General features: G+C 55.2%; 1 long non-coding RNA gene across 1 annotated transcript; it reads left to right on the forward strand.

The window, feature by feature from the left end:
* The first annotated feature begins 2,016 nt into the window (after nt 1-2,016).
* On the forward strand, nt 2,017-8,170 carry LOC311421008. The gene is made up of 4 exons (XR_014684651.1): nt 2,017-2,082; nt 2,819-2,917; nt 7,543-7,706; nt 7,911-8,170. It is a non-coding gene; the product is annotated as an uncharacterized lncRNA (long non-coding RNA).
* Nucleotides 8,171-9,886: the final 1,716 nt, after the last annotated feature.

Below are 9,886 nucleotides of genomic sequence, written 5' to 3' on the forward strand. Positions count from 1 at the left end.
GGGAACACCCAAAAAGCCAAAGATGCTGCTGGTGCCCTGGGGAAGAGCACACGATTTGCCTTCAGGAGATGCTGCGAACATTTCCCCCAAGGGCTGACCCTACCGGATGTGTTGTGTGCCTGTGCCCAGGATGTATAAATACCCCAAAAACCCCAAACTTGCTGCAGCAGCCCCATGAATTGTTACCACCAACATTTAGCAGCCTGACAAATCCAGGCTGATGTTCCTTACTCCGCGGCTCAGCTTTACCCAAAGCTGCAGAGGTTTGTGCCGTGGATCTCGTGGGTGATGTGAAATGAAAGTGTGTATGGTGTGACACCGTTTTTCATCCTCTAGACATCCCAAACGCAGCCAGTGCTTGGTGCTGCTCCACCCTGGCTCCTGCCATCCCGCTGGGTCTCTCTCTGCAATCCTAGATGTGATTTCGGCCGGTGCTTAGGAAAACGCCATTATAAGCGCCGCTGAACAGGCAAATAAAAACTCAAGGACCCCGGTGGTATTTTTAGTCCCCTCTCGGTGACTAGCTCAAAATCCTCCACAGGACTGTGAAATAAAATTAATCTGCATCTGCCATGCATCACTTTTACGAAGCTTGCCTCCTCCTGCAGCCGGAGGGATGCTTTAAGAGGCAGCTCCTTCCAGTCTGAGGGAGAGCCAAGTACCTGCCAGGCATCCGCAGCCACAGCTCCAGCCGCCAGCAGCAGGAAACCACCAGGGATGGGTGTGAGGGGGTGGCAGAAGGGTGAAAAATTGATGTTGTGTTCCTGTGAGTTAGGAGAACGTCCTCTGTGCTGGCAGCAGGCTTGGGTCTTGCATCATCCCCGTGCAGGGAAGGCACTGGTTGTACTGGTTTGCTCACTGGGCAGAGCTGCTGAGGGAACTGGGGGGGTCCCAAACTAAGGGGAGCTGCCATGGGAACTCCCCAGCATCATGATGGGGAGGGAAAAACCTCATTGCCATGGAAACTGAAGAGTCAGTTGAGCTGCCATGGAAACGAGCTGGGGACTTAGGGACCATCCTGCTGGGGCTGGACCCGTACGGTGGGGATGGTGCTGGTCCGTGGGGCATGGGATGGGATATGGGTGCTGCAGAGCAGGGCTGAGCCCCCACTGCATCCCCCAAAATGGGATAATTGAGGCTGGGGGGCGCAAACTGGAGTAAGGCAGACCCCAAACTGGTGGCTGAGCACCCCAAACCAGAGCAGCGTGGGCTGGTGGGGGAAAGGTCTGATGGATCCTCCTGGGCCGCGCAGCTTGCTGATGCTCAGGACTGCAAATTGTGTAGAAATGCGAGCCTTGAAGTGGCCGAGGGTGGAAATGCAGCTGCCTCTGGGGAGAAATTACATGGAGACAGGGAGGGAAGAGCAGGGCCAGGCAGGGGCCAGCAGGAGGGGCCAGGGGTGCCCTTGGTTTGGCAGCGGTGCCGCGATGTGGATCGCACCGAACAGCTCTTCCTCCCCACCCTGAGCCAATAAAGCACCTCCTGTTTGGGTTCCGTGGTTGTTTGGCTTCCCAAAATAGTCACCAAAGGGCTCGGGGAAAACAAGGGAGGTCAAATCCTCTCCTTTGCAAGGGGAGGTGTCCTCGGCGGGACACCCTGGGGACACCCCGGGATGCCTCCATGCGCTCCCAGGTGGGCACACAGGGCTCTGCCCGCTGCCGTGCCAACATCTCCAGCTGCTGGTTGTCTGCAGGAGCTTCCCTGGGGACAGGGAACAGCGGGGATGGGACATGCCCATCGGGCTATCCTCCCACTGCCACCTCTGCAGGGCTGGGGATGTTCTGGCTCCAAATCCTGAGCCTGAACATCTCTGTTATGGGATAAATTAATGGGGCAAGGATAGGAGCGCACAGCTTCTAGGAGGGAGGTGAGGAGGATTCCTCATAGCTGTGACCCTAAAAGCTCCTTTCTGCCCTCGTTGCCTGTTCCCAGGGCTCCCAGCATGGGGTGGCCGAGCCCAGGCACGGTGCAGGTGGGTGGGAGCAGCCGGAGCCTATAAAGGGCTGATAGGGAAAGTCATGGGGGAGCCCCAAAGCCTGGCTGTGAGTGGAGGGATGGTGTGGGGTCACCACGGCTGGCTCAGTGAGTTGGTCCTACAGGGATACAAGTGGTGGTTTGGGGTCCCTCATCCTGGGGTCTGGACCCTTCTGGATCCCAGACACAGCTCAGGACCAGCCCCAAGCTGAGCTGGGCTTGTAGCTGGGACCCCAGCTTTTGGGGGGCTGGTCCTTCTGTGCCTGCTGGTCCCCAAAACCTGCCCCATGGAGCAGCAATGCCATCCACAGCCAGGCTCTGGCATGAGCAAAAGCGTTCCCTTCCCTCCTCCCTGGGGCTGAGCGCGGCTCTCGCGCTAACAGCAACCTCGGGATGCCCTTTAATTTTTAATGCTTCAATAAAACGGTAATTACAAACACTGCAGTTTGAGTTTTTAAGTAGGAAGTATTAACTTCCCAGGGTTTAATTATTCAACAGAAATTAATGAAAGCGGGGCTGGATCCTGCTTTTCCCTGGCGGGGCCAGCATCACTCTCTTCGTGGGGACCAGGCAGGGACACGGGGGATCCAGGCTGGGACAGTGATGTGTTGGTGTTCCTTAGGGTGTACTCGGGGAAACAGTGCTGCATTTTGGGGCTTGTAGGTGCAGTCAGAATCATGATTTCTCCCGACTCTCATGCTGTCCTTAAAGCCCTCGTGCAGGGGTGCTGGTCCGTGTGCTGCCCTCAGGACGGGGTGCGGGCTCGCTTTTACTCCTGGTTTCTTGTAAAAGGGGTAGAGAGGAAGAGAAGTGAGTGCAAAACCCTGGCCTCTGCTCACTGCAGGATTTCCAGCCGAGGACCTGCAGGCACCAGGGTGCTGCAGGGGCTGAGCACCCTCCGGGGAGCCAGCGACCACCCCGAGCCAAGCCAGTGCTGTGGGAGGTGAGTGGGGAAACTGAGGCACGGCACCTGGGGGGTGGCTGTGCCCCGGTCTGCAGGGGAACCTGCTAACTCCACGGCTTTGCTTTATGGGGCTTTGGGGAACCATAACCAAAATCCCTGGGGAGGCTTTGGTCTAGTTTTTAATTGGTCTTATGCCTTTAATTGCTTTTAATTTGGTCTGGCTTTGCTGTGGCACGGTGTGGTTCAAAAGCAGCTGTGCTGGGGAATGGGGCTGTTAAGGTCAGGAGTGCTTTCAGGGCTGTTCAAAGGCAGCAAAACAGTCAGTGTTCTGCCAAAAAGTGGGGATTTGGGCTGTCTGCTGCTCGACCTGGCATCGTCTCCCTGTCTTCTGATGGGGATCTGAGCTGGGAAGGTCCGGTCCCTGCCCCGTGATGGCTATGGGGTGGGAAAGCATTGATGGGGGCAAGGTGGGGGCAGAAGGGCTGGGGAGATGGGGGGGAACCACTCCATTAGGTCATCCAGGTAAGGGCAGGGACATCTCACACCTCATCCCTCTGCCTGACCCCACAAAGCCCCTTTCTCAGGTGGACGGCAGCCCCATAAAGCATCCCCTCCTGAGCAGTGCAGCTGGGTGTCCCTATGGAGCCAGCCTGCAGCAACTGGCGTCTGTGGGGTCTTGGGGAACCATGTTTGCTGGAAAAGCAAGTTGTTGCTGTTATTAATAGTTAATCTTAATAACTTCATTAATAAGCAAACCTGTCAGCTCGATTGCCTGCAATGAGGTGGAAAGAAAATAATGCTGGCCAGGGCTCTCTGCAGGATGGGAATGTCTGCTCTGGGGGCTCGCTGGGCGAGGGGGATGTGCTGGGGGGCTGGTGCTGAGCCCTGCAGGGACCGGTGCTGTACTGATGAGGTGCTCAGGGAGGGAGTGGAGCCTCATCTGCAAGGGAAATGAAATTATCACCGGCTCCGTCTGCTGTCACCCTGCTCCGCAGAGCCTGAGGAGCTGTGCGGGGAGGGTCCCATGGGGTGCGGGTGCCCACGGAGCACCCATGGGACTGCGGTGCTCCTGGTGCAAGCGGGGCTGTCGTGGTCCCCAGAGGGGCTTTGGGCCATCCCCTGGCTGTGGGGTGGGATTGTAACCCCCAGGCACCCATCACAGCCTTGCCTTGTGCTGTTTGGGCTGTGCTTTGGAGAAATCACGGCAATGGAGCTCGGTGAATGTCTCCTGAAAGAGGAGCGGTGGGGAGAGGGAGGAGATGGTGCTGAGTCCTGGGGACACCAGGACTGACAGGTCACTGCTGCCACCCAGATCCACATCCCCAGATGGGTCCCCACTTGTGGGGCAACAGTTCTGGTCTCCCCCCTTTCGTGCTCCACTGCAACACGAATATTTTCTCATTCCCGTTTATTACGCAGGGCATCAGCAGTTCCCTGGATGGGAAAGATTCTCCTCGGGGTTCTGTCTGCTGGGCTGGAAATATCTCTCTTTTTGGCTTAAATTAGGAGCATTGTGAGACAAGGGATGTGTTAAGGGACACAGTTAATCAGTTCTGACAGTGCTGGCCTGGGTGAGACCTTACCGGCTGCACGGGGGCGAGCTCACGGAGCTCTGCCACGAACCACTGGGGGCATCTTGTTTGGGTCTTACCTTGGATTTATCTTCTTTAGATCACAAAGACAAGAAGTCAGTCCAAAGCACTTTATTCCAAAACAAAACAAAAAACCTGCCACAGTGGGGTGGTTTGGAGTTGTCAAAACAATTTTCCACTGTTCCAAAATAATCTCTCAGCAGTGACCCAAATTTTACGAGGCACTCCAGCTTTCAAAGGGCAGGTAGTTTGAGTAGAAGACGGGTCTGCAAAATCTTTTAGGTTTACGAATCCCGTGCCTTGCCCCATTCCTGCAGGGTCTGTCGAAGCCTCCCAGCAAAGCATCTGTGCTGCTGTGGCACGAATCCCTGAGCTGGAGGAAATGGGGGGAGTTTGATGGGGGTTGCTGCTGTTCCCTTCTGTATTTAATTAGTTGGTTGGATGCTGGGGGCTGCACATCCAGCAAGAGCAGTGGTGTGGTCCTGTCTGCCCGGTGCTGTGCTCCTGTGTCAGCCCAGCTCAGCTTGCTGTGTTTGTCCCCACTTTGAGAACTTCCAGTTGTTAATGACGGTGAATTAATGCTGCTGAGTCCTTGTGGCTGCTTGAGGTGGGGGGAGCTCTGTGAGCAAGTCCAAAAGCCCCAGAACTTGGTAATGGGGCAGGTGAGCAGGGATGTGAGGGCTCAGACGTGCACATCCCCACAGGACCTGCATTAGGAGCCGGGCTGTGCCGAGCAGAGGGGAGCAGGGTGAGATGTGTCTCCTTGTGCTTGCAGAGCCCTCCACTTCTTTTCTTGCTCGTATTCTGGAGCTGAGCCATTCACAATCTGTTAATAGGATATTAAAAAAAAAAAAAAAAAAAAAAAGCTTGATTCATATTTAGCTTATCTTAAATTTCATTTGACCTGATTAAAGCGCTGCTCGTGCTGCCTGCCTGGCACATGGTTTATTCATTTCCCTGTGTTCTGCTGGGGCACGGCATTGGCTTCGCTCTCCGTGGAGGGACAGCAAGGATGTTGCTGGGGGGCAGCGCCCAGCCCCTTCCTGCACGGGGCTCAGGCCTTGCTCTCACTTTCTTTAGATCCTGCCCTGAGCCCTGCTTTGGTTCCTAGTGATCCATGTGTTATATGGCAGGCAGGGAGTGAGGGAAGAGTGGGGCCAGAGGGGGCTGAGCGCAGCCGAAGCTGCCCAGCAGCCGCTCCCCTGGGGGCATTTGGTCTCACCCTGCTTCTGCAACCTGCTGGGCACACAGAGCCATGCAGGGAGCCTCAGGGGGATGCCAACAGCTCTGTGCTGAGGGTGAATGCCATGAAATCTCTTTTTCTGGGACCTTCTTGAGCCTCCTCCTCTGTGGCTCTCAGGGTAGGACCCAGCATGGTGCAGCAATGTCAGCGCACTTGTGAGCCTGCTCAAGGGGAGCCTGGTAGCACTCAGCTGCTGGCCCCACAGAACCCAGGAGAGAGTGAGGGGGTGACAGGTGATGCCCTTGGCATGGGGGCTGCCTCCCCAAACCCACAGCTTGCCCAGAGCCTGTGCAGCAGGCAGAGCAGTCCCAGAGCAGCATCTCCAGCCCTATGCAGGCAGGTAGGGAATATTCTCCTTTTCCTTGAAGATGCTGGGGAAAGGAGGCTCAGGTGACCCCGCAGTGCACGTGAGGTTTATTTTGTGATGTGCAGAGTAAAAGTGCAGGTGTCTGGCAGCCTGGGACCTGCCTCGTATGAATCCTGGCTCAGGAAATCTGCTCCATGCTGCAGCTCTCTGCAGCAGCCTGTGTGCTCCTGGCCACGCTGCTGCTGCTCACGGTCCCCATCTCAACAATTTCACGTGGATGCTGACTTGTTTATTTTTTGCCACTGAAGCATGACGTGGGAAAATGCTTGCTGCTTCCTTAGGTGGGTGATTTATGGCAAGGCAAAATGGGTTTGTAAGAGGCAGGGGCCCTGCACTGCCTGTCGTGGCGCTGACAAGCAGGGCTCTGCTCCGAGGGACAGCCCGCGTGAAGCAAGCAGGTAGGGATGTTCCACAAAGCCAGCAGAAGGAAACCTTTTCCCTTTGTGTTCTCCTTCCGCAGCCTCCTCAAAGCTTTGCAACCTGCCTGTCTGCCTAGTGTCACCCAGGAGGTGCCAGGCACCTGTCCAAGGCTGGGCCAGCTCTCAGCACATCCCACGTGGCTGCCTTGGCGTGGGTGGCAAGCGGCCGTTAAAACCAAGGAGAAGGAGCATTTTCTTGGTGCTGTTTTACTCCAGCACTCTGGTGTAACGTGCTGTAGTGCCAACCTGGGCTGCTGTAGATAGACCCGGAGCTGTTCCTACAGGATGCCCTGGGAGGTGGGAGCGCAGGGAAGGACCCTGGAAGCCTGATGGGTGCCAAGGATGAATGGCATGGGTTGCTGATCCTGTTTCCAAATGGCTTCTCTGGGGCTTGTGCTCCTTCTGCAGAAATATTTACACACACTGAGCGCCCCTGTGAGGGGCATTGGGCATGCCTGGAGCAGAACTGGGCGTTGCAGATGTCTTTGAGAGTGCGGTGACTTAAACAACGAGCTCCATCATTAGAGATGTGCGCTGTACTCAACCCTCTAACTGAACAACACAACTTGACCTGGGAGCATTAAGCCTGTGGGTGTATGGTGGAGAAAAAGGCACAGCTGTGGGAATGGGTTAAATGAGCACAGGAAAGATGTTGGGTGCATCTTGCTGGCTGCATCACCGCTGTGCCCCGCTGGGGAGCAGAATGCTGGTTGTGCTCCCCAGGCAGGAGACTGAGCCTGCAAGCAGTGAGGGCTTGTGCCCCTCTGCCAAAAAAAATCCCATGGGGATGCGACCAGGGGAGGTTGCTCCAGGCTGCCAATGAAGGGAGCTGTTACCTCCTTCAAACAGGGAGGTGAAGGAGGAGAGAAACAAGCCGGATGAAAGCGGGGACTTTGCCAGCGCTGCCTTCTATTTATGATTTCACAAGGTCAACAATAATCCCCACAGCTACAAGCACATAAAAATTGATTCTTTCTTGAAAAGATTGATGGATTCTTGGTCAGGCCATTCTCTCTGATCTTGCTGCCCTCTGGACATTGCAGAAATTTATGAAGATGCTGCGCGTTCCCCTGCAGAGGACTAAATAGCTTCTCGAAAAGAGAGCAAATGCTTTCAGTTCAGACCTCGGGTCCCGGGCTGCTGCTGTAAATAAGAGCAAGGCTTCCTCCCCATGCAGCGAGTGAGCTGTGGGGCTTTTGTACCAAAGGTGAGCAGTTTTTGCTTTGCAACCTGCTTGGCATGGGCCAGAGGTTGTGCCCCTGCTCCATTTCTCCCCTGGGGCATGCGGTGAAGCTAGGGGTCTGTTGATCCCAGCAGGGGACGTCACCTCCTGGCTTCTCCTCGCTGCTGCCCTGCTGGTGAGCTGCATGGAGCCCTCAGGCCAAATTCTCCTTTGGTTTGTCCTGCACAGGTGCTTTCACAGCAGAGAAGCAGGGACAAATGTTTCTGGAGTCTCCAGCTGCTCACCAGCGCTTCGCAGACAAGATCATCCCGTGGGCCCGCGTGTCAGCTGGAAGCCTCCTTCAATCTGTGTATTAAAAATAACCAGCTTTAAAGCCACAGTGTTCGAAACCGCTTTGTTTTCCACAAGTGGCAGGAAGCTACCAAACAAAGCCCACTTATTTTTCACAGCTCCATCCCCACAGTTATTAAATCCTCAGCGCAATTGAATCCTGGAGAAGTTTGTGCGGCTGGTGGGGCTGTGCGCAAGCAGCACTCGCAAGCCATAATATCCCTGTGAGTAGTGTGTGCTCTTTGTGTCTCCTTCCTGGTTAAAAAGCAGCTTAGGTGTGCTCAGAAGGCATTTCTTTGAGTTCAGCTGCATATCTTCATCACAGTGAGCGTGTTATGTGAAATGCTGCCGTACAAAGGGCAATGCAGAACGGCGGGTCTGGGAGGTGAGGGGAGAGATGGTGGAGATGTGCCAGGAGAATCGATGCAGGGCTTTTTTTTAACAGCTATGCATGTGTATTGAACAAAGCCCTTTAAAAGACTTTCAGAAAGCAGTGGGCTCCCTCTTGTAATGTGCTGGGGTTTATCACAAGACGAGGATGTGTGGAATTGCTGAGGGCTGGGCGCAGAGAGCGCTCGGTGTTATCCTCGCGGCGTTTCTCTGAATTGCAACGCTTCAGCTCCTCGAAGAGACAAAGCTGCTGCTGGTGCTGCTCACAGCCCCGGTGAAGGTCCTGCACACCCATCCCTGCTGCCCAGCTGTGCAGGGTTCCCTAAATCACGGTGTCTGTGCTGCCCTCAGGCACCCCTTGCATTGTGGCCGGAGGGATGTATCCTAACTGCCCGGCAATGGGCTCAGCTGGCAGCAGGTGATGGGTGGGAAGAGGAGCCCACCTTCAGCACAGAAAGGAGCAGAGCAGCTTGAGAGGAGCAAGATGAGAAACCAGGGAGCCTGGGCACAGGTGGCTGTGGTCTTTGTGTTTGGAGGTCAGGGTGGGAAATGCTAATGCTGTGTTGATGTAGGTGTTGGAGTGGTGCTGCTTGGCTGGACCAGTGGATGAGCTCCTTCCTGGCTGCCTTCATCCCCTGGTAGCCGCCCCGCTGCACCTCTGCTTGTACAAAAAAAAAAAAAAAATCCTGCACAGATCCTTCAGAATAAAGCCGCTTCCCAGAGGGATTTTGATCAATGTCACACCCAGGCTGGTGATGTCTGCTCTGGATCCTGATGCATCCCAGCACCCAAAATCCCACATTTCCATCTGCTGTCCGGGAGAGGTTCTTGCAGCAGTGGGCAGAGGTGGTGAAAGCTGCTCCATGCTCCCTGCCAGCTTTCAAACTGGCTCTTGGTCGCCGTTTAACCTCCTCCTCCTCCTTCCTATGGGTGGGTAAACAGAAAAGCTATTTTCTCCTTCACCTCCAGCCCTGGCTCCCTGCTCTGCGGCTGCCAGATGGCTGCGAGTGAAGGCTTCTGTGCCCGGCTCTCCTGCCAGCATGTCACGACCACTTGGCTGTGTACGGAGGAGATGCTGCTTCCATCCATCTCGAGTGCTTTGTACCGTGGGCAGCAGGAGCCCGCGGCTCGAGGTGCTGCCTGAGCAGGCTGTGTCCTTTGTCATCTGAAAATTAAAAGAAGAAAAAAGTGCCAAATCAAAGGCAACAGGGGTGTGTAAATGTGCTGCCCCCATGCCATGAAGCCAAGGTGCCGCTCGGCAGCAGGGCTCTCTTTACCTTCCCCTTCACTTTTTCATGTTCCTTGGCCAGTGTTGAGAGCAGCCTGGCAGTTTTGAGCATTGGTTTTTCTCCTGGCTTTTTTTTTTTTTTTTTCCAACAGCCAGAGCCCAGCTCTTGCTCTGCAAGCAGCAGAGGAGCTGGTTTGGTGTCACGGAGGGGTTAAAGGACATGTCCATGCTGATGTCCCAGCTTTAAGGAAAGCCA

Source organism: Aythya ferina, assembly GCF_964211825.1.
Source record: "Aythya ferina genome assembly, chromosome: 18".
NCBI classification, from domain to species: Eukaryota; Metazoa; Chordata; class Aves; order Anseriformes; family Anatidae; genus Aythya; species Aythya ferina.